Below are 20,788 nucleotides of genomic sequence, written 5' to 3'. Positions count from 1 at the left end.
ATTTCTCTAAATGTGTTTGTTTCTGATCTTCCCTCCCCAACCCCACCCCCATAAAGCTGATAAACTCATCAGATTGGACCAACACTCATGAAATTCTGTTGCTGTTTCTCACTGCAGCAAAGAGAGATTTGGAATCTGTTTCCAGCACAGAAAACATTATTTGTTGCCTTCCAGGGCCAAAGTTTAAACTTTAACCCTATCCAGACATTTTATAAACTCAGTTATAGATTAGTTACAGATCTATCATAAGAGGAATCAAGGGCATGAAGCCATCCACAGGCATCAGTGTGGCTAAAGATCAACATGCCCAAGTGGCAGGGCCTGGTAGAAGAAGGCCAAGATGTAATTATCCATTTGGCAGAAAGTAATCCTATCTGTGCCTACAGGGTACTATCTTCTGCTTATTTGCTGCACTTGTGCAGAGGAACTGAGGGAGAAAATTGAATGATGATATTGTGGTTAGCTGCACTGTCAGGTTAGCCAGTACTGGAAAAACATTCCTATTTTATAAAGATACCAACTCTTTGACTATTTTCAGGGATGTCAGGAATAATCTCTTTAACTGCTTCATTCTAGAGATGAAGAGATTGAGATCTTGAGAAGTAAATGGACCCACCAACAGTCACCAGAACAGAACAGGAAGTAGCTTCCCCCTTCCTGTACTGTATCCATTGCACCACACTATTCCATCAACATCTCCATCTCGGCTATTTACAAAATGCATTTTTTAAATGTAAACATATGACAGGCACTGAAACATAAGAATGGATTTTTCCTTTGAAAAGTATTTGTATTGTCATAATATTTTTACAACATACATACCTGAATTATTCTTAGAGAATGATAAAGTACTAAGGATAAAACAAGTCATTTCGTTGCAGAAAAGAAAAAAAAGAAGAAAGTCAAGTGGGATGGAAAAAATCAAGATGAGAAGTTTAAATAGTACTGAGATTGAGTACAAGATCGAGGAGGGAAGAACTGGGCTGAAAAAGGACATCCATGGAAGGATATGAGAGATCAGGACAGAAGAAACACCCCAGAGAATCCTGAGAAAGTACTGTGAATGGCAAACCGTGAGAATTCTTAAAGTCAGAGATGGAAAGGACAATGGGGAAATGACTTGTTAAGCAGGTGGTTTACATATTCTCCATTCAATCCTCACAAAAATCCCATGAGAGGTTATTATTACACCCATGTTACAGATGAGAAACTATGTCTCAAAGAAGTTAACCTGCCTATAGTCAAAAAACTAAAATGTAATAAAGCTAAGATCCTTTTCAGGATTGACACCAAAATCCATCTAACAACTAGGTCATGGCTTCCTTTCCATTGGAAACAGTCACACAGGTTACGGTGCAGAGATAAAACCTTTTCTTACAGCTACATATGAAAAATAACATTGGCACATCAGAGTATGCTTCTAACATCATAGCCTGGACATGCCCTATTCTACTAACCTTTACTTTGGGCCAGAACAATTATTTGCAAGCATTATATGACCTTGAACTTGGGTTTCAGTCAATCAAAGAGTGATCAAGGTGGGAATTTCTTTAATTTGTTGAAGTGATACAAAGAAGATCGTATCAAGAGTTTATGTCCCCAATTCAAAGTAAGGCAATGTGAGTTCTCACCTAGTAACAATAATTTATTTTTCTTCCTCATTTCAACTCTGATTAGGTTTCAGAAGTCTTAGTACATACTCAGTTTCAATTCCCTTACTGTTATGTACTTAAGTTTGATCATATTTTCAGTACAACGTAGCTCCAAAAATTCTCATAACTCCTCTATTAAGAATATACCACTAGACAGCTACATTGGAGAAATGCTCAAGAACTGATTAAAAGTTCTGATTCCTTTCCTAGTTTATTCTATTCCAAGGAAACTGGCTGGACATATCACAATAACTTCTTCAGGAGACACATTTTGCTTTCATTTATGATTATAATACAGATGGAAATGAATTTAAGTGATCTCTTATAAAGTTTCTTTTTGTCTACAAGTCACTTCCAAATCCTTCCTTCCCAAAAAATACTATAATATCAAAATAACTGAGTGATATCATTTTTTAAACTCCTGACAAGAAGAACATCAAATTGCCAAAAAAAGTTTCCTCATCAAGACAAGTCTTGTGAAACTTTTTTTAAATCCAGACTGAATTCACTTTTTACTGGTGTCCACATTGAATTATAAACAACACATTCTGAGGTGTTATTTTTAGATGTTTTTAATTTGTCTGGTCTAATACGCAACCTAAAATTTTCCATTTAGGGTGTAACAATACTTAAAAACAAAACCAAACAAAACCTTTTTCCTGTTCTGTTTAAGGTGGGTGGATCAAAGAATGTCTAGGCAGATAAGAGAGCTTCAGATACTGAGCAGTCCCAGTTACTGAGAAGAATAAAAAAGAGGGTTCTTGCAACTATGGCTGTGAGTACTTTCTTACTCAAGAAGACAAGAGAACTTTCCAAACAACTCTTGGTAAATGTTCAATTTAATTTGCTACATTTCATATCTTCTCAGTCTTCAAAGGCTATAAATTTGGAACTTTAGTAAAGTTTTGAAATTTAAGTTCCATTTATTCTTGGCCAAGCCCAGCAGTCTGGTTCCTGGGATGGGAGAGGGGAAGGTCAAACTGTCGAAATAGCATCTGATGATTTCCCCATCACTAAATCTCCCCAGAGAAAGAGTTAAAAATGTTTGCTGTCATTTTTAAAGTATGGGCCTAAAATACAGCTTAAAAAGGTGTTTTGTTTTTTAGATGCCAAGGAACAAGAAATTCTGATTCTGTAGATTGAGTCCCACCTTTCTTCTTAAGTAACTTTTCATTGAAGTTGAGTGCCTTCCCCACAGCGGTGGTAAAGAAATGTGTTCATTGCCATCTGGAATCAAGATATGAAAAAAATTCTTAAAGGGCCAGTCACATCTTCAGTACGATATGAGGGCTTAAGGGTTCATTAATGATTTTTTGTGCGTGTGCTTTTATTATGGTTCTATCTCACAAATATGAACTTAATTTGACTTTCACAAAATAAATAAGAGAGCCATTCTGAAATCTCCAGTTTGACTTCTAGGTAAGCCACATCATTACACACAGCATCCACCAACACACCAGTCCTCAGACTGCCATCACATTTGAGATAGAGCAGGAAAAAAATTGTCAGGGGAGAAATGTAAATTCTAGAGACAGAATTGATCAATCTTTCCTCTTGTCCCCTACAGTGCTATATACAACACAGGGTTGGAAGTTGACATCTCAACGATTAATAGTCTTATCTCAGTTTACAAATCCTCTGGAAGGAAGCTCCTTTATGAGACGTGCATTGTGGATAAACAAACAGAAAATTCATAAACACTGTCACTGCATAACAATGCTGTTCCATACCTGCTGCCCATCTGCCCTTGCCCCAAATAAGATCCTCTTTAGATAAATCCAAGCCATCTTCCATCTTTGTTTTTCAGCCCATCTTCAGTTTTAGGGCCCATTTCCTTCTATACTCCCTTCAGGGCCTGAAGTTCTCTTTCTTTACATCACCCTCAATCGTATTAAATAATGTGTATGAAACATCTAGGGCAGGGGCGCCCAGGGTGGTTCAGTTGGTTAAGCACCCAGCTCTTGATTTCAGCTCAGGTCATGATCTCACAGTTTGTGAGATTGAACCCTGTGTCAGGCTCTGCGCTGTGTACTCACCCACTGAATCAGTCCTCAGTTAGTGTTAAACCTCAGGCTAATCTATCAGTTAGAAGGTGCACTTGGCTACTCATGATAGAGAATCCAAAAATAGTGACCTAAAGACACAAAGGTATTTTCTGTCATGTGAAAAAGAAATATGGAGGAGGCAAGTCAAGGTCGGTGTGATGATTCAGCAAAGTCTCCAAGGACCAAGAGTCCTTCTACCTGCTTCATATCTCAACAAACAACTCTGTTTTCAAGGTCACCTCCATGTCCAGGATGGCTAATTGGGGTACTAGCTCATATCAGCTTTCCAGCTAGCAAGGAGACAGGAAGGACTAAGGGTACAAGTGTCCTCCCTCCTTTTTAAAAATCCTTTCTACGGGCTCTGGGCTGATGGCTCAGAGCCTGGAGCCTATTTCCGATTCTGTGTCCCTCTCTCTCTGCCCCTCCCCCGTTCATGCTCTGTCTCTCTCTGTCCCAAAAATAAATAAACGTTGAAAAAAAAAAATTAAAAAAAAAAAAAAAAAGGGGCGCCTGGGTGGCGCAGTCGGTTAAGCGTCCGACTTCAGCCAGGTCGCGATCTCGCGGTCCGTGGGTTCGAGCCCCGCGTCGGGCTCTGGGCTGATGGCTCAGAGCCTGGAGCCTATTTCCGATTCTGTGTCCCTCTCTCTCTGCCCCTCCCCCGTTCATGCTCTGTCTCTCTCTGTCCCAAAAATAAATAAACGTTGAAAAAAAAAAAATTAAAAATCCTTTCTAGGGGTACCTGGCTGGCTCAGTCAGTGGAGCATGAAAGTCTTGATCTTGGGGTTGTGGGTTCAAGCCCCATGTTGGATATGAAGATTACTTAAAAATAAAATCTTAAAGAAGAAGAAGAAGGAGAAAGAGAAGAAGAAGAAGAAGAAGAAGAAGAAGAAGAAGAAGAAGAAGAGAAGGAGGAGGAGGAGGAGGGGGAGGAGGAGGAGGAGAGGAAGAGGAAGAGGAAGAGGAAAGAAGAAAGAAGGGGAAGCCACCTTTCTGGAAGTCCCATAGAATACTGCCCACGTCTAGTCAGCCAAAGCCTGGTCACATGGCCACACCTATCTTAAGAGAAACCCCATCTTTGCTGAGCACATTGTTGTCCTGGGAAAACCAAGCATCTGTTGGTTAAGGAGAGAGGAAGAGCATTATCTATGTCTGCCAACAAGGGACTACACGCGCAAACACACACACACACACACACACACACACACACACACACACACACACTCCCTATCCCCTACACCCCCTTTTTCTTGACTCCCACTGAACAACAAAGCACACGTTTGGAATACATTTCAATATGTGTTAAGTAAGCTACTTTGAGTAGACGTTATTCACACATTTTTGCTATCACATTTTTGATGAGGCAAAACATGAAACTTAACCATATCTCAGCCTTGGTTGGAGAAAGCAGCTGGCCAGACAGCAGGGCCACATGGTGTGTATATGCAGAGTGTAAATCTGGATCACACACACTGTGATGATGCTGGCAGTTGGGATAAAAATAAATACCTCCCAAAACTCTCCACATTGTGATTATAGTATTCAAACCTTAAGTGCAAGGGTGGTGAAAGCAAACAGCAGGAAAATGAACTCACTGTAACACCTCCCTGAAGGAAAGCTGATAGGGTCTGAAAAAAACTAGAGACAACATTTAATAGAAAACTCTCTCAGCCTCTCTCTCTCTCTCTCTCTCAGCCTCTTCACAACCACCTCCCCCCCCCCCCCGTTGTGGGGGGGGAGGGGCTATCTGTGTGTCTCTGTCTCTCTTTGACTCCCTCCCCCTTCCCGTACCTAAGATGTATCAGAGCTGCAGTTTTACTTAACTTTTGTGAGCTAACTGTAAAGCACCTATATGCAAATCTCTAAAGAGCTTCTCCCTCCATTAAAACACTCCAAGTCATTGGCTAACCTGGATTTGGAGTTCCTCCGTATTTAGAGCCTTGCAAGGCAGACAAAAACTCCTTTATAAAGAAGCTCGGAAAGAACTGAACTCTGAAACGATAGGGTCTTCGTGTTCTTTGTGTAGGTAGGCAATTTCCCAGCAAGGTTTCGGGTTTTGCAGTTAGCTTTTGTGAATACAATAAAAGAGAGATAGTAACCTTTACAGCAAGTAGCAGCAGCACCCCAACACTAGGCTATGTGAAAACAGATCACATTACCAAGAGCCTCACACTGCAGCACAAAGTTATTGTGCAAAACTGGGTTCTGTTGTAGGCATCCAGGTAGCCTTTCTTCATCGAGGCAGGTCATTGTAACTATGTAAACTGATTATTTTTCATTACGGGAAAACTTCCTTCCCCCCAGTTTAATTGATATTGAAAGTCACAGCTAAATGCATTTGTGTGGGAAGCTGTGGAGGAAAAGGCAGAAAACGAGGAAATCTTGTTAAGGGCAGAGGAAGTGTCCACAAGCTAAGTAAACTACTGGGTGAATCACCTCACATGCACAACTGTTCTGTGGCTCCTCCAGGTGCTGTGTATGACCTGCTACCGTAGATGGTAACTCAGGAGTATGACTACCTCAATCAAGCCATCACACCAACAAAGTTTGGGAACTGCTGATGCTTTCCTGTCATGAGAATGGATGGTATTTTTTTTTTCAGGAATGGAATTTACTGATTCATCACTTACATATAACATCCAGGGCTCATCCCAACAAGTGTCCTTACTGCCCCATGCCCATTTAGCCCATCCTCCCACCCAACACCCCTCCAGCAACCCTCAGTTTATTCTTTGTATTTAAGAGTCTCTGACAGTTTGTCTCCCTGTTTTTATATTATTTTTGCTTCCCTTCCCTTATGTTCATCTGTTTTGTATCTTAAATTCCACATATGAGTGAAATCATATACTTGTCTTTCTCTGAATGACTTATTTCACTTAACATAATACACTCTAGTTCCATCCATGTTGTTGCAAATGGCAAGATTCCATGGTGTTCCTGACATAAGGGGGAAAGTTCTCATTTTCTCTCCATTGAGGATGATATTAGCTATGGATCTTTCAAATATGGCCTTTATTATCTTGAGGTATGATCCCCCTATCCCTACTTTCTTGAGAGTTTTTATCAAGAAAGGATGCTGTATTTTGTCAAATGCTTTCTCTGCATCTAATGAGACGATCATGTGGTTCTTATCCTTTTTTTTATTAATGTTCCTGTCATATCAGGTCAGATCCCTGTCATAACCTACAAATTCCTGTTGGATGTATCACATTGATTGATTTGCAGGTATTGAACCAGCATCGCATCCCAGGAATAAATCCCACTTGACTGTGGTGAATAATTCTTTTAATGTATTGTTGAATCTGGTTTGCTAGTATCTTATTGAGAATTTTTATATCCATGTCCATCAGGTAAACTGGTCTGTAATTCTCCTTTTTACTGGGGTCTTTGTCTGGTTTTGGAATCAAGGTAATGCAGCCCTTGTAGAATAAGTTTGGAAGTTTTTCTTCCATTTCTATTTTTTGGAACAGCTTCAAAAGAATAGGCATTAATTCTTCTTTAATGTTGGGTTGAATCCCCCTGGAGATAATGGATGGTATTAAATTAAGACATGTCATCTTCGGGGCGCCTGGGTGGCGCAGTCGGTTAAGCGTCCGACTTCAGCCAGGTCACGATCTCGCGGTCCGTGAGTTCGAGCCCCGCGTCAGGCTCTGGGCTGATGGCTCAGAGCCTGGAGCCTGTTTCCGATTCTGTGTCTCCCTCTCTCTCTGCCCCTCCCCCGTTCATGCTCTGTCTCTCTCTGTCCCAAAAATAAATAAACGTTGAAAAAAAAAAAATTAAAAAAAAAAAAAAAAAAAGACATGTCATCTTCTCTGAAGACTTTCTTCTAACTTGGTTCATAAGACATCAGCATTGCATAAAATTATATACTATCTAATAAATATCAATATTAAAAACCATATCCTAATAGAAACTGGTCCTTTGAGCTGAACTCCTACTGGAAGAATTTCAAGGCATTGTTCTTATCTATCACTGTTAACTGGTGTCCTCCACATTACTATGGACAAGTTGATACTGTGTGGAAGAGGCAACGGGTGATGGAAATTCAGTGCCAATAAATGCTGTTCAGTTGACAGAAGACCTAGAAAATGTGAGTGAGGAAAGCAGTCATTCAATCAAAACTATCAACCAAGAGCTATTTATTGAATGCCATCTATATGCCACTATAAGACACTATTCTAGTGTTAGACATTGTTCTAGGAATTAAACAAACCAGATCCTTGCCCTGGTAGAGCTCACATTCAAGTGACATTTCTTATACTGGCCATACAGGCAAAGTTCCTCACTAGGCATTGTTGGGGCACAAGGATCAATAATTCACAGCCACTAATAATCCTCACTTCTCTCACATCTAGTGAGGGAGATACCAATGCCACATTAAGAGCTTTATAAGGATACTCTCAGGGCTCAAAGGAAGTATGTATCCATGTGAAGTGGTATGAGACTAATAAACTTGCATGAGTAAAACCAAACTAGCCCAAACTAGGAAGTGCTAAGGAGTTACAGAAGGGAGTATGGTAAGGTGAGGCCATCTCAGGAAGATTAAACTACTTTTGAATCAGGAATTTAGGGCTCTTAGTACCAGATCCCTGTCATAACCTACAAATTCCTGTTGGACCCAATCAGAGCATTGACTGAAGGCCATAACCCATCAAGTCCGGAGTCCAAGTGGCTAAAAGTAGGGTGTAAAGGCTATCAGGACATTTTAGACATGTGTTTGTGACTCACTCTGTATTTCAGGCTTTCTTAAGGACTGAAAAGTACGTGCCTCAGAGGTCACAAAGTAACCCAAAGAAGTATTTTGTTTGGCCTGCAAATTACTTGAAAAAAATAATTTTTTGACCCAACATTTAAATATCAAAACACATCCCATGTTAAAATGGTGATCTGCAGCTTCTTTAAAAGAAAAAAGAAGATATGGCAACACTTGGCCTACACTACTGAAATATAGTAAGAGGCCAGAGCTGGAGAGCTTTTTGACCCCCACCCCACCCTTCTCAGTAGATGGGCCTTACACCCACACACGCACAGTCCTCACCACTTCCTGTGGCCTACCCTAATATAAACATACCGGCCAGTTGACGTTTTTATGACAATTACAATGTTGATATTTTATAGTCAAGAAATAACTTCTTCCCATGTCATTTTTAAATATGGGGACATGAAAGACCTGAGGGACTATATACCTTTCAAGAAAAAAATCATTCTTTCCTTCATTCTATGTGTTTTAATTGACAGCTTACTAGGAGCCACATACTATTTTAAACATTACAGATACAGCAGGGATGGGAGGAGGGGAAAGCATGTTCCTACCCTTGTGAAGCTCTTTCCTGTTTCTTAGAGATAGATAATAAACAAATATACAATAAACCTTCAAGGAATTATATGTAATATGAGAATAAAAAAAAGCAGGGTAGGGTTAAGGGTAGAGTGTGTAGAGATGGGGTAAAGAGGCACATAAATTGGTCAGGGAAGGCCACTCTGATGAGGCAGCATTTGAACAGAAACCTGAATGATCTGAAGGAGTGAGCACTGAGAAGGTATATGTCTTTGTGGGAGGAAAAAACATATTTTTTCCTTCCAACATATTTAGTATGCAAGGGGAATTTGTGTCAAAAGAACCTAAGACACCAATATGAAATAAATCAAGGTAAAAATTATGGAACAGCACACAGACAAATTGAGGTCCAGTCTTGAAGAAGCTTTTAAATATCTATATTTTATATTTGTATAATCATTTCACTGGAGAGAAGACCAAAATCCAGTTTAATATTAGCAATCTAATTATATTTCTTTTTTTTTCAATTTGGTTTCTTATTTATTTTATTTATTTTTTTAATATGAAATTTATTGTCAAATTGGTTTCCATACAACACCCAGTGCTCATCCCAAAAGGTGCCCTCCTCAATACCCATCACACACCACCCTCCCCTCCCTCCCACCCCCCATCAACCCTCAGTTTATTCTCAGTTTTTAAGAGTCTCTTATGCTTTGGCTCTCTCCCTCTCTCTTTTTTTTTTTCTTCCCCTCCCCCCATGGACTTCTGTTAAGCTTCTCAGGATCCACATAAGAGTGAAAACATATGGTATCTGTCTTTCTCTGTATGACTTATTTCACTTAGTATAATACTCTCCAGTTCCATCCACATTGCTACAAAAGGCCATATTTCATTCTTTCTCATTGCCACATATTCCATTGTGTATATAAACCGCAATTTCTTTATCCATTCATCAGTTGATGGACATTTAGGCTCTTTCCATAACTTGGCTATTGTTGAGAGTGCTGCTATAAACACTAGGGTACAAGTGCCCCTCTGCATCAGTGCTCCTGTATCCCTTGGGTAAATTCCTAGCAGTGCTATTGCTGGGTCATAGGGTAGGTCTATTTTTAATTTTTTGAGGAACCTCCACACTGTTTTCCAGAGTAGCTGCACCACTTTGCATTCCCACCAACAGTGCAAGAGGGTTCCCGTTTCTCCACATCCTCACCAGCATCTATAGTCTCCTGATTTGTTCATTTTAGCCATTCTGGCATGAGTTGATATCTGAGTGTGGTTTTGATTTGTATTTCCCTGATGAGGAGCGACATTGAGCATCTTTTCATGTGCCTGTTGGCCATCCGGATGTCTTCTTGAGAGAAGTGTCTATTCATGTTTTCTGCCCATTATTTGTTTTTCGGGTGTGGAGTTTGGTGAGCTCTTTATAGATTTTGGATACTATGGGGACATCAGACTTTGTCTGATATGTCATTTGCAAATATCTTTTCCCATTCTGTTGGTTGCCTTTTAGTTTTATTGATTGTTTCCTTTGCTGTGCAGAAGCTTTTTATCTTCATGAGGTCCCAATAGTTCAGTTTTGCTTTTAATTCCCTTGCCTTTGGAGATGTGTCAAGTAAGAAATTGCTGTGGCTGAGGTCAGAGAGGTTTTTTCCTGCTTTCGCCTCTAGGGTTTTGATGGTGGCCTGTCTCACGTTCAGGTCCTTTATCCATTTTGAGTTTGTTTTTGTGAATGGTGTGAGAAAGTGATCTAGTTTCAACCTTCTGCATGTTGCTGTCCAGTTGTCCCAGCACCATTTGTTAAAGAGATTGTCTTTTTTCCATTGGATATTCTTTCCTGCTTTGTCAAAGATGAGTTGACCATACTTTTGTGGGTTCAATTCTGGAGTCTCTATTCTATTCCATTGGTCTATGTGTCTGTTTTTGTGCCAATACCATGCTCTCTTGATGATTACAGCTTTGTAGTAGAGGCTAAAGTCTGGGATTGTGATGTCTCCCGCTTTGGTCTTCTTCTTCAATATTACTTTGGCTATTCGGGGTCTTTTGTGGTTCCATACAAATTTTAGGATTGCTTGTTCTAGCTTCGAGAAGAATGCTGGTGCAATTTTGATTGGGATTGCACTGAATGTGTAGATAGCTTTGGGTACTATTGACATTTTAGCAATATTTATTCTTCCAATCCATGAGCACGGAATGTTTTTCCATTTCTTTGTATCTTCTTCAATTTCCTTCATAAGCTTTCTATAGTTTTCAGCATACAGATCTTTTAAATCTTTGGTTAGGTTTATTCCTAGGTATTTTATGATTCTTGGTGCAGTTGTGAAGGGGATCAGTTTCTTTATTTGTCTTTCTGTTGCTTCATTATTGGTGTATAAGAATGCAACTGATTTCTGTACATTGATTTTGTATCCTGTGACTTTGCTGAATTCATGTATCAGTTCTAGCAGACTTTTGGTGTAGTCTATCAGATTTTCCATGTATAATATCATGTCATCTGCAAGAAGTGAAAGTCAGGATAGAAGGAACATACTTAAACATCATAAAAGCCATTTATGAAAAGCCCACAGCTAATATCATCCTCAATGGGGAAAAACTGAGAGCTTTCTCCCTGAGATCAGGAACACAACAGGGATGTCCACTCTCACTGCTGTTGTTTAACATAGTGTTGGAAGTTCTAGCATCAGCAATCAGACAACAAAAGGAAATCAAAGGCATCAAAATTGGCAAAGATGAAGTTAATCTAATTATATTTCAATATTAGTGACCTCAAGGGATAGGTAAGAAAATTTCCATTCTACAGATAGACGAGTAGAGCTCAGAATGGCTATGTCCTTGTTTACAACAATATGGCTATCAAGTAGCAAAGATGAGACAAAGCTATCCTGACTCCAGTCCTAGGGTCTTTCCAAGGTAGTCCTTTAATAACTTCTTCTGAAGCACCTGCAACAAGAAAAGGTGAAAGCAAACCTGGGAGAAGGAAGTGAGGGAGTACTGAAGTTTAGAAGTCCAGAAATATTCCCAAGCAATCAGCTGTCGATAAAAAAAAAATTCATGATTTTATGTTATATTGAATTGCATACATTTATTCCATAATATATCTGTATTTTTTCAATTTTGATCAAAGAAACACACTAAAGGAAGATGTGTTACATCTATTGCCCAAGTTTTCTTGCTATCCCTCCAAATGCAGTGAGTACCCTAGTTTTGAAAAAAATGCTAGAGGTCTGCAGAATTTCACTAGCAAACTACCAGAACCAGAGCCAGTATGGAATTAAAGACACAGCAGTGTGACAGACCACAATATTCTACATCAAATGCATAATTACTGAGATATATAAAAGTGATTAAAATACTTTCTATATTTCAAACACAGGCCAGCATGTATTACAAAATGATGTTCAAATGTCATTCATTTTATTTACTTTAGTGTAATTTGAAAGATGTTGTGCTCATCTGTAGATAAAATAGCACAATCCAAGAAAACTAAGGATGGTAAGATCCAAAATTAAAGTTATAGTCATTAGGCACAAATCAGTGAATTGCTAAGACAAGTTTTCCTTCACTGCATAATAATTCATTATTTCATTAAGGATAAAAAATAACAATGTTACAGGAATGTATCACATAGATGTTTCCAAGGGTTGGTGTCTCTGTACTCTTCTAATTATAAGCTGTTACAGATGCGTTTCTGGGGTATCTACAGGGTGAATTTACTCTACCTTGCCTTGCCTTTCAGTCTTTATATAATTGCAAGTGTTGGCTACTTATGAGTTTTTGGCTCATCTATAATGGAGAGATTCTCTTCCATGACTTTTCCCTAAGGAACTATATTTATATTGCACATGGTATTTTACCAATCTCTAAGGATAAGGATGAACTTGGCAAGCATCTTTGCTCAAATCATTTCTCACTCTTGCAAATGGCTGGCATGAGTCCACACTATTTCCCTCACATTCCAACGCATGTTGTCCCAAGACATCTTTTCATGTACCATGTAGGAAAAAAGCTCCACAACAAAAAAGAAGAGAAACCCAAGGAATCTAATAATCTCCAAAGTTCTGTGGAAATAATGAACCAAAGATACTAGATACTTATTTCTAGATACTTCTAGAAATAAATCTGGGTGTGAGTTGGCAAGAGACTTTAAAAAAGAATACAGATTGTCTTTCCAGGGCCCGTGTCAAGGGAGAGGGGAAAAAGTCTCATTTCATGTACAAGCCATTTGAGGAAGCATCTGACAGGGTAGTTCTCCTTTAAACACTCTGTTGTGGTCTATGAGAGGAAAAGCCACCATTTCCCTCCCTTCTCTTCTGTCCTCCTTAATTCTGTCTCTTAGAAGTACTGATTATGCGAATCACTCTGCAAGTGCCCACTTGTTCAAATGCCTAGGTCAGGCTGTCATTATTTCTCCTCCATTTCTGGAATGGCCTCCTAATTCATCTGCCTACCTCTGGCATCTCCTCCCTCTATCCTTCCCACTGCCATCAGAGCAAATTTAGTAAAGCACAGATCTGGTCCCATCCCTCACCTGACTAAAAAGTCTTGGAGACTCTCAGCCTCCCTTTCTCTCCCTGGTAATTCACTGCCCCTTGTACTCTAGGCCTTGCTCTTCTTCACCATGCCTGTGTACCTGCTGGCATCTACAAATGGAAAAGCTTTCCCTTCTCTCTGCATGACTTCTATTTTTCCTTCATGATTAAGCTGTCCTCTCTCAAACATTTAGCAAGTATATTTCAATTATTTGGCTTTTTTTGAATATGAAATTTATTGTCAAATTGGTTTCCATACAACACCCGGTGCTCATCCCAAAAGGTGCCCTCCTCAATACCCATCACCTACCCACCCCTCCCTCCCACCCCCCATCAACCCTCAGTTTATTCTCAGTTTTTAAGAGTCTCTTATGCTTTGGCTCTCTCCCTCTCTAACTCTTTTTTTCCTTCGCCTCCCCCATGGTCTTCTGTTAAGTTTCTCAGGATCCACATAAGAGTGAAAACATATGGTATCTTTCTCAGTATGACTTATTTCACTTAGCATAACACTCTCCAGGTCCATCTACGTTGCTACAAAAGGCCATATTTCATTCTTTCTCATTGCCAAGTAGTATTCCATTGTGTATATAAACCACAATTTCTTTATCCAGTCATCAGTTGATGGACATTTAGGCTCTTTCCATAATTTGGCTATTGTTGAAAGTGCTGCTATAAACATTGGGGTACAAGTGTCCCTATGCATCAGCATGCCTGTATCCCTTGGGTAAATTCCTAGCAGTGCTATTGTTGGGTCATAGGGTAGATCTATTCTTAATTTTTTGAGGAACCTCCACCCTGTTTTCCAGAGTGGCTGCACCAGTTTGCATTCCCACCAACAGTGCAAGAGGGTTCCCGTTTCTCCACATCCTCACCAGCATCTATAGTCTCCAGATTTGTTCATTTTAGCCACTCTGACTGGCGTCAGGTGGTATCTCAGTGTGTGTGTGTGTTTTTTTTAACTCCTCACAGGCCCCACTAACACTTAGAGAATAAGAACTAGGTCTTCACTCTCTTTAATATACCTTTAATATATCTTTAATATACCATACTGGGGAGCATTAACTCCACTACACACCCAGTCAGCCTTGCCTTGGAAAAAAAATAAAAACCCGAAGAAGAAAGCTGAAAGATGTTGTAACAGGTGCTTGAGATGCACCTCCAGCAGCAACACCAAGACCTGTCAACCAAAGTGGTAGCAGAAATTAGGTGGGCTCAGGGGATGCAGCTTAGGGCACAAAATGTGTCTGCTATAGGCTCACAGATTTGAATAACCCTGGGAATTCAGAGTGGGGAAGCACCTCAGAGGCCCTTTGGTCCAACTTCCCACTCAATGCAAGGATGCTTTTACAGATCACTGACAGATCCCCCACCCACCCACCCCTTGACATGGGCAAATGATATCACTACATAGTTCGCTGCTTGGCATTTCTGTCAAAGATAAATTGATCTGATTTTAATAATATTATTTAAACTTAAATAATATTATCAAGTGCTTATTATATGCCAAGTACTATATTAAGAGTTCAGCACATACCATTCAATCTTCATAAGTGATTTATACGGTAAATACAATCATCATCACCTCCAGTTTCTAGGTAAAGACTATAGCAAATGCTGCCAGTTCCCTGACCTTCCGCCTCCCCCCCACCAACGCCCCTTAGGTCCCCCATATTAGTGCATGCGGGCAGGACTCTCCAATGCCTGTACCTGCTTCTCTGGGCCAGAGACCATTCTCTGGTACCAGAGCACACCTTTCTGCAGTACAGTTAGCCAGAAGAGCCAGAGAATTAATACTCCTTAGAAACATACCTCTACCAATGACTGAGAGAGCTTCCCCTCAAGTAGGTTGGATCTGTGGTATATGGCCTACACTAAGTGCCAGAGGTTCCCAGTGAGGTGGAGCTTCCATTGCCCACAATTATAACATGCTTGATAACTCACACTTAATTGGCTGCTCTTCATCAGCTCACTTCCTCCCTCCCCACTAATGTTTCCTGGCATCACCTCCCAATATCTGCACTTAAAACCTGGTCTCTGGATTTCTGTCTAGAGAAAACTAACAAAGACAAGGAAGCAAAGGCACAGAAATACAGGGACATACCCAGGGTGGTATCTCCACCCCAGAGCCCATATTTATCTCCACTACCCTGTAGTATATCCTTATCCAGCTTTCCCACTAGAGTAAGAAATACCATCTTCTCCTTCCTCTACACACAAATACATGAAGACAGCCAAAGCATCTCCTACTCCTTCTACCATGACGGTTTCCATACCCATCACCCCCTCTTGAGGAACTCTATCTAGCTTCTAATTTTCCACTTAAAACTAAACATATGAAATTGTTCTGCTTTAAACCTTTCATAATTCCATCCATCTGTTTCTTAATCTTGTGTCATTATACAAGCAGAGAATTCAGAATACAGTATACTAAGCTATTCAATTTTAACCTTATTTTAATGAAAAAAATTCCTAGAATTATTTCTCTGTTCAAAATAGCATCCATACACAAAATTAAAAATTTTATTGAATTGGTTACAATGAATCTTATTAAATATTACAATATAAGTAATAATTGTTAGTAAGTGCTTATTAATTTAGCAAAATATAAATATTAAACATCCACTATGTATTCATTAACAAAATAACAAACTCTAATAGACTCGTCTTACATCGCTCAATTATACCCTCATCCAGAGGTATCTCTAACATACTTCTTTCTCTAGAATCTTCTATGTCCGCTATAAAATAAAACTTCAAGGATCATAAATTGTCTAAAGAAAACATTCCCAGAAGTAAGTCACTCCACAATGAGATATGCAAAACATATTGTTGATGAGTTTAAGGTTCTTGATTGGTGTATACAATCAATTGGGGTACAACATATCCAAAGTAAAATGACTGATAACCTCAGGAACTGCAACTTATTATAAATAGATTATGAAATAAAACTTTTTAAAATTTTAGGGCAAGAGGCATCTTAGAGAACAATTCATCTTTCAATTTCATCTTTTTTTAATGTTTATTATGTTTCTATTTTTGAGAGAAAGAAAGCAAAACCAGGGGAGGGGCAGAGAGAGGGACACAGAGGACCCAACGCAGGCTCTGCATTGACAGTTCAAGTGGGGCTTGAACTGAAAAATCATGATATCATGACCTGAACTGAAATCAAGAGTTGGACACTTAACCAACTGAGCCACCCAGGTGTCCCCATCTTTCAATTTCATCTTTTGCATAAAACTTTATAACTAAGCAGCGATATAATGAGAAATACAGCCAGGTGTCTTAACTCTCAGTTCAGAGCTTAGCTGGTTTACCATAATCTGTAACATATTCTGAATAATTCACATTCCACCCCAATCACAATAAAGTATCCTTCTACATTGAGTCACTGGTTCATCCCCATGATAAACAACACCTGGTTTGAAACAGATAAGTGAAACTAATCAAATTTATGTCTCAGGATTTTAGAATTAGGATAATGGGAGACTAAGTCAGGGAAGAGTACTTGAACTGAGAGGTCATGCTAAATAGTACAAAATTAACATCGGCTGCCACGTTATGTATATGCAATAACATAACGTAAATCACCACAGAACCCCCAAGAGAGAGTAGCCTGAGTCTCACTCTCCCAGAACAGTTCTTCTAAGGCCTGGCAGTATTTAAAGCCTCATGAAGCTTATTTATATTTTTAAGCAATAACCCTCAACCAATCCACTTGAATTACTTTAAGTAGATTTCTCTTCCCTATAACCAAAGTGTCTAGGGAGAAGACTCTTGCCTCTTCTTGTTATTAACTAAGCAACTATAAAAAGAAAATGGGTGTTGAATAATGGGATAATAAAAATAGCCATTGGAATCAGCATGAAGAACTGGAATAAAGCAGAAGAACAAGTTTAGTCAAATGCCAGCTGTGGTTAAAGAATGTCATTGTATGGGGAAAAGAGGCTAAGATCCCCCTCTCTAACTTCTTAAGCCAATTTAGGAGCAGTCCCTTGATATTATAAATGTATGGGTTTTGAATCAGAAGTTTCCTGTCCCCTCTCCTATTTTGGACTTGCCATGGTGGATCTAGACCAGAGAAACAAAGGAACCTAATTTTGGAACATGAAAGGGCATATTCCCTTTCCCACAAGCTACTCTTCTGATCACAAACTTACAGTCCTTCTGAGCTCTCTGCTACTTCTACCTTTTGGGGATAGGTCAAAACCTTAATTCAATAGGGACTCTTCCAATTTACTACTGGTTTTATTGGTTTCCTATAGACCCAAGACAATCACTATACCTAAATCAACAAAACATTTTCAAAGGACTTCTCCCAATAGCATTAAACACAATTGTATTACCATTATTTTCAACCAGCAGCCATTCTCTTAACTCTTTGTTGACAGAACCCTGATTATCCATTTCTCAGGAAAAGTGACCCTATCCTCAGCTCATTAGCTCAGAAGAAAATCCAGATTAATTTAGGATAATCATGACAACGTCATTCCCTTTGTCAATGATTGGTAGAGGCATGAACATGTGACATAAATCTAGCCAATGCCATCATGGTAGCTAATCACTGAAAGCTAACCACGTACCATGTTCTAAGGATTTTACAAGAACTCATCCTTTTTTTCCTTCACTACAACTCTGCAAGGTACAATCAATGTTGTCCCTACATCATGTCTTCTTGAAATATAAGATAATTCATCTGTTTCATGCTTTAAGTCATTTTGATTTGGATTTTCTACAAACATCTGAACTACAAACTGTCACTACAAACATCTGAACCAATACTCCAATTAATCTGTCCTCTTCTCTTTAGAACCACATTTGAGCATGAATGCAAAGACAGCAAAAGAGTATATAACTGCCATACATACTATTGCAGTTCTTCCCTTCCTAGTTCCTGTGAGTTTTTCTTCTCCTTTACTATGAATTAAAAAAAGGAAGCAGAAGGGGAAACTCCTCATTCTCATCTATTAGGTTTATTATTAAAATACCTTACTATAATCTTGTTTGATTCATGAAAAATCAACCTTGTAAATAAGTGTAACAAATGAAAATAAGTTTTCAGTATAAGCCCTATCAGAAAGATGGATAAATAGTCTTTTCCAAGCCTGTATAATTTCACTTAGGACTATTATTTGCTGAAGCAATCTTAGATCCTCCATTTCTCATCCCAGGACTTGGCGACTGCATGGTTATCAAATTAAATCCAATCTTTAGTTCTATCATAATTTATATTTATATGATTTTAACTTTTGGACCATTTGAAATTATTGCTCACTATTCAACCATGCTTCCTGGTACCCTGGTTTTATGCCTACATAGTTTTGGAAATGTAGGGAAAATTTTTTTTTTTTTTATTAAAATTTTTTTTTTTTTTCAACGTTTATTTATTTTTGGGACAGAGAGAGACAGAGCATGAACGGGGGAGGGGCAGAGAGAGAGGGAGACACAGAATCGGAAACAGGCTCCAGGCTCTTTGAAATAGCCATTACAGAGGCTCTTGGCCATTACAGTTTTAATATTATATTAAATTACTATTCAGGTATTTTCTTAGTGCTCTCTGGCCAAAAATAAAGCAAATTAATTTAACAATTTTACATATTATTATAAATAATTCAGTTATAGTGAGGTAGTTTAATACAGTTGCAGAACCAGATGTCAATATGTAAATGCTACCACTGTAATTTATCATCTTTGTAACATTGGGCAAGTTAGCATTTGTGCCTCCGTTTCCTCACATGTAAAATAGGGATAATACTAATAACTATCTTTTACAGCTATTGTGAGGATTAAATAAACCAATACATATGAAGCACCTGAAAAGATCTCAGGACTCAGTTAAGAAGTCTGAATATTATTATTCTTATTGTTATTACCAAGGTTAGCTGGTAATTAACTTGATTAACAGTGGCTTAGACCATGAGAACATATGTTGCTTACTTAATACAACATTTGTTGGCCCTAGGGTTGGTTCATAGCTCAAAGATGTCATAAAGGTCGAGCCTGGGTGGTTCAGTCAGTTAACCATATGACTTCGGCTCAGGTCAAGATCTCACGGTTTGTGAGTTCAAGCCCCATATTGGGCTCTGCACTCATACTGCAGAGCCTACTTGGGATTCTCTCTCTCTCTCCCTCTCTCTCTGCCCCTCCCCCACTCCTCTCTCTATCTCAAAATAAAGAAAGCTTAAAAAAATTAAAATCAAAGGGGCACCTGGGTGGCTCAGTCGGTAGAGCGTCCAATTTCAGCTCAGGTCATGAACTTGTGGTTCGTGAGTTTGAGCCCCACATCTGGCCCTGTGCTGACAGGTCAGAGCCTGGAACCTGCTTTGGATTCTGTGTCTCCCTCTCCCTCTGCTCCTCTCCCACTCACACTCTGTCTCTCTGTCTCTCAAAAATATATAAAGATTTAAAACAAAAATTAAGGGGCTCCTGGGTGGCTCAGTCGGTTAAGCGTCTGACTTCCGCTCAGGTCATGATCTCGCGGTCCATGAGTTCGAGCCCCGCGTCCGTCTCTGTGCTGACAGCTCAGAGCCTGGAGCCTGTTTCAGATTCTGTGTCTCCCTCTCTCTCTGACCCTCCCCCGTTCATGCTCTGTCTCTCCTTGTCTCAAAAATAAATAAACGTTAAAAAAAAATTAAAAAAAAAATAAATAAAACAAAAATTAAAATCAAAGATGTCATAAAAGACTCAGGCTCCTCCCACCCTCTGCTTTGTCATTCCCATTGTATTGGCAAAGTTTCTCATGAGTTACAGGATGGCCACTCAACTACAAGTTCTTCTGACAACAGTAAAGTAAGGGGATGAGGGCAAAACTAAAAAGGGGTGGGGGGGAGACCTTTCTTTGGATAAATATTCATCTTTTCAGAAGAAAAATATTTCCCAGAAATGGTCAAGAAATATCTTACGTCTTAATGTCCAGAACTGGATCACATGACCACTTCTAGACCAATCACTGAGAAAGAACAGAATTACTATGATTGACTTAGACCAAGCATGAGCCATTTTCTGAGGCGGGGACTTTTTTTTTTTTTTTCAACGTTTATTTATTTTTTGGGGGACAGAGAGAGACAGAGCATGAACGGGCGAGGGGCAGAGAGAGAGGGAGACACAGAATTGGAAACAGGCTCCAGGCTCTGAGCCATCAGCCCAGAGCCCGACGCGGGGCTCGAACTCACGGACCGCGAGATCGTGACCTGGCTGAAGTTGAACCCTTAACCGACTGCGCCACCCAGGCGCCCCGAGGCTGGGACTTTAGTTGCATGAACAAAACCAGGTTTCTATCCCCAAGGAAAAGAA

Source organism: Puma concolor, chromosome A1 (assembly GCF_028749965.1).
Source record: "Puma concolor isolate L17-30 chromosome A1, mPumCon1.1.hap2, whole genome shotgun sequence".
NCBI lineage: Eukaryota > Metazoa > Chordata > Mammalia > Carnivora > Felidae > Puma > Puma concolor.
The sequence above is the reverse complement of the archived record's forward strand: the minus strand, read 5'-3'. Positions refer to the sequence as shown.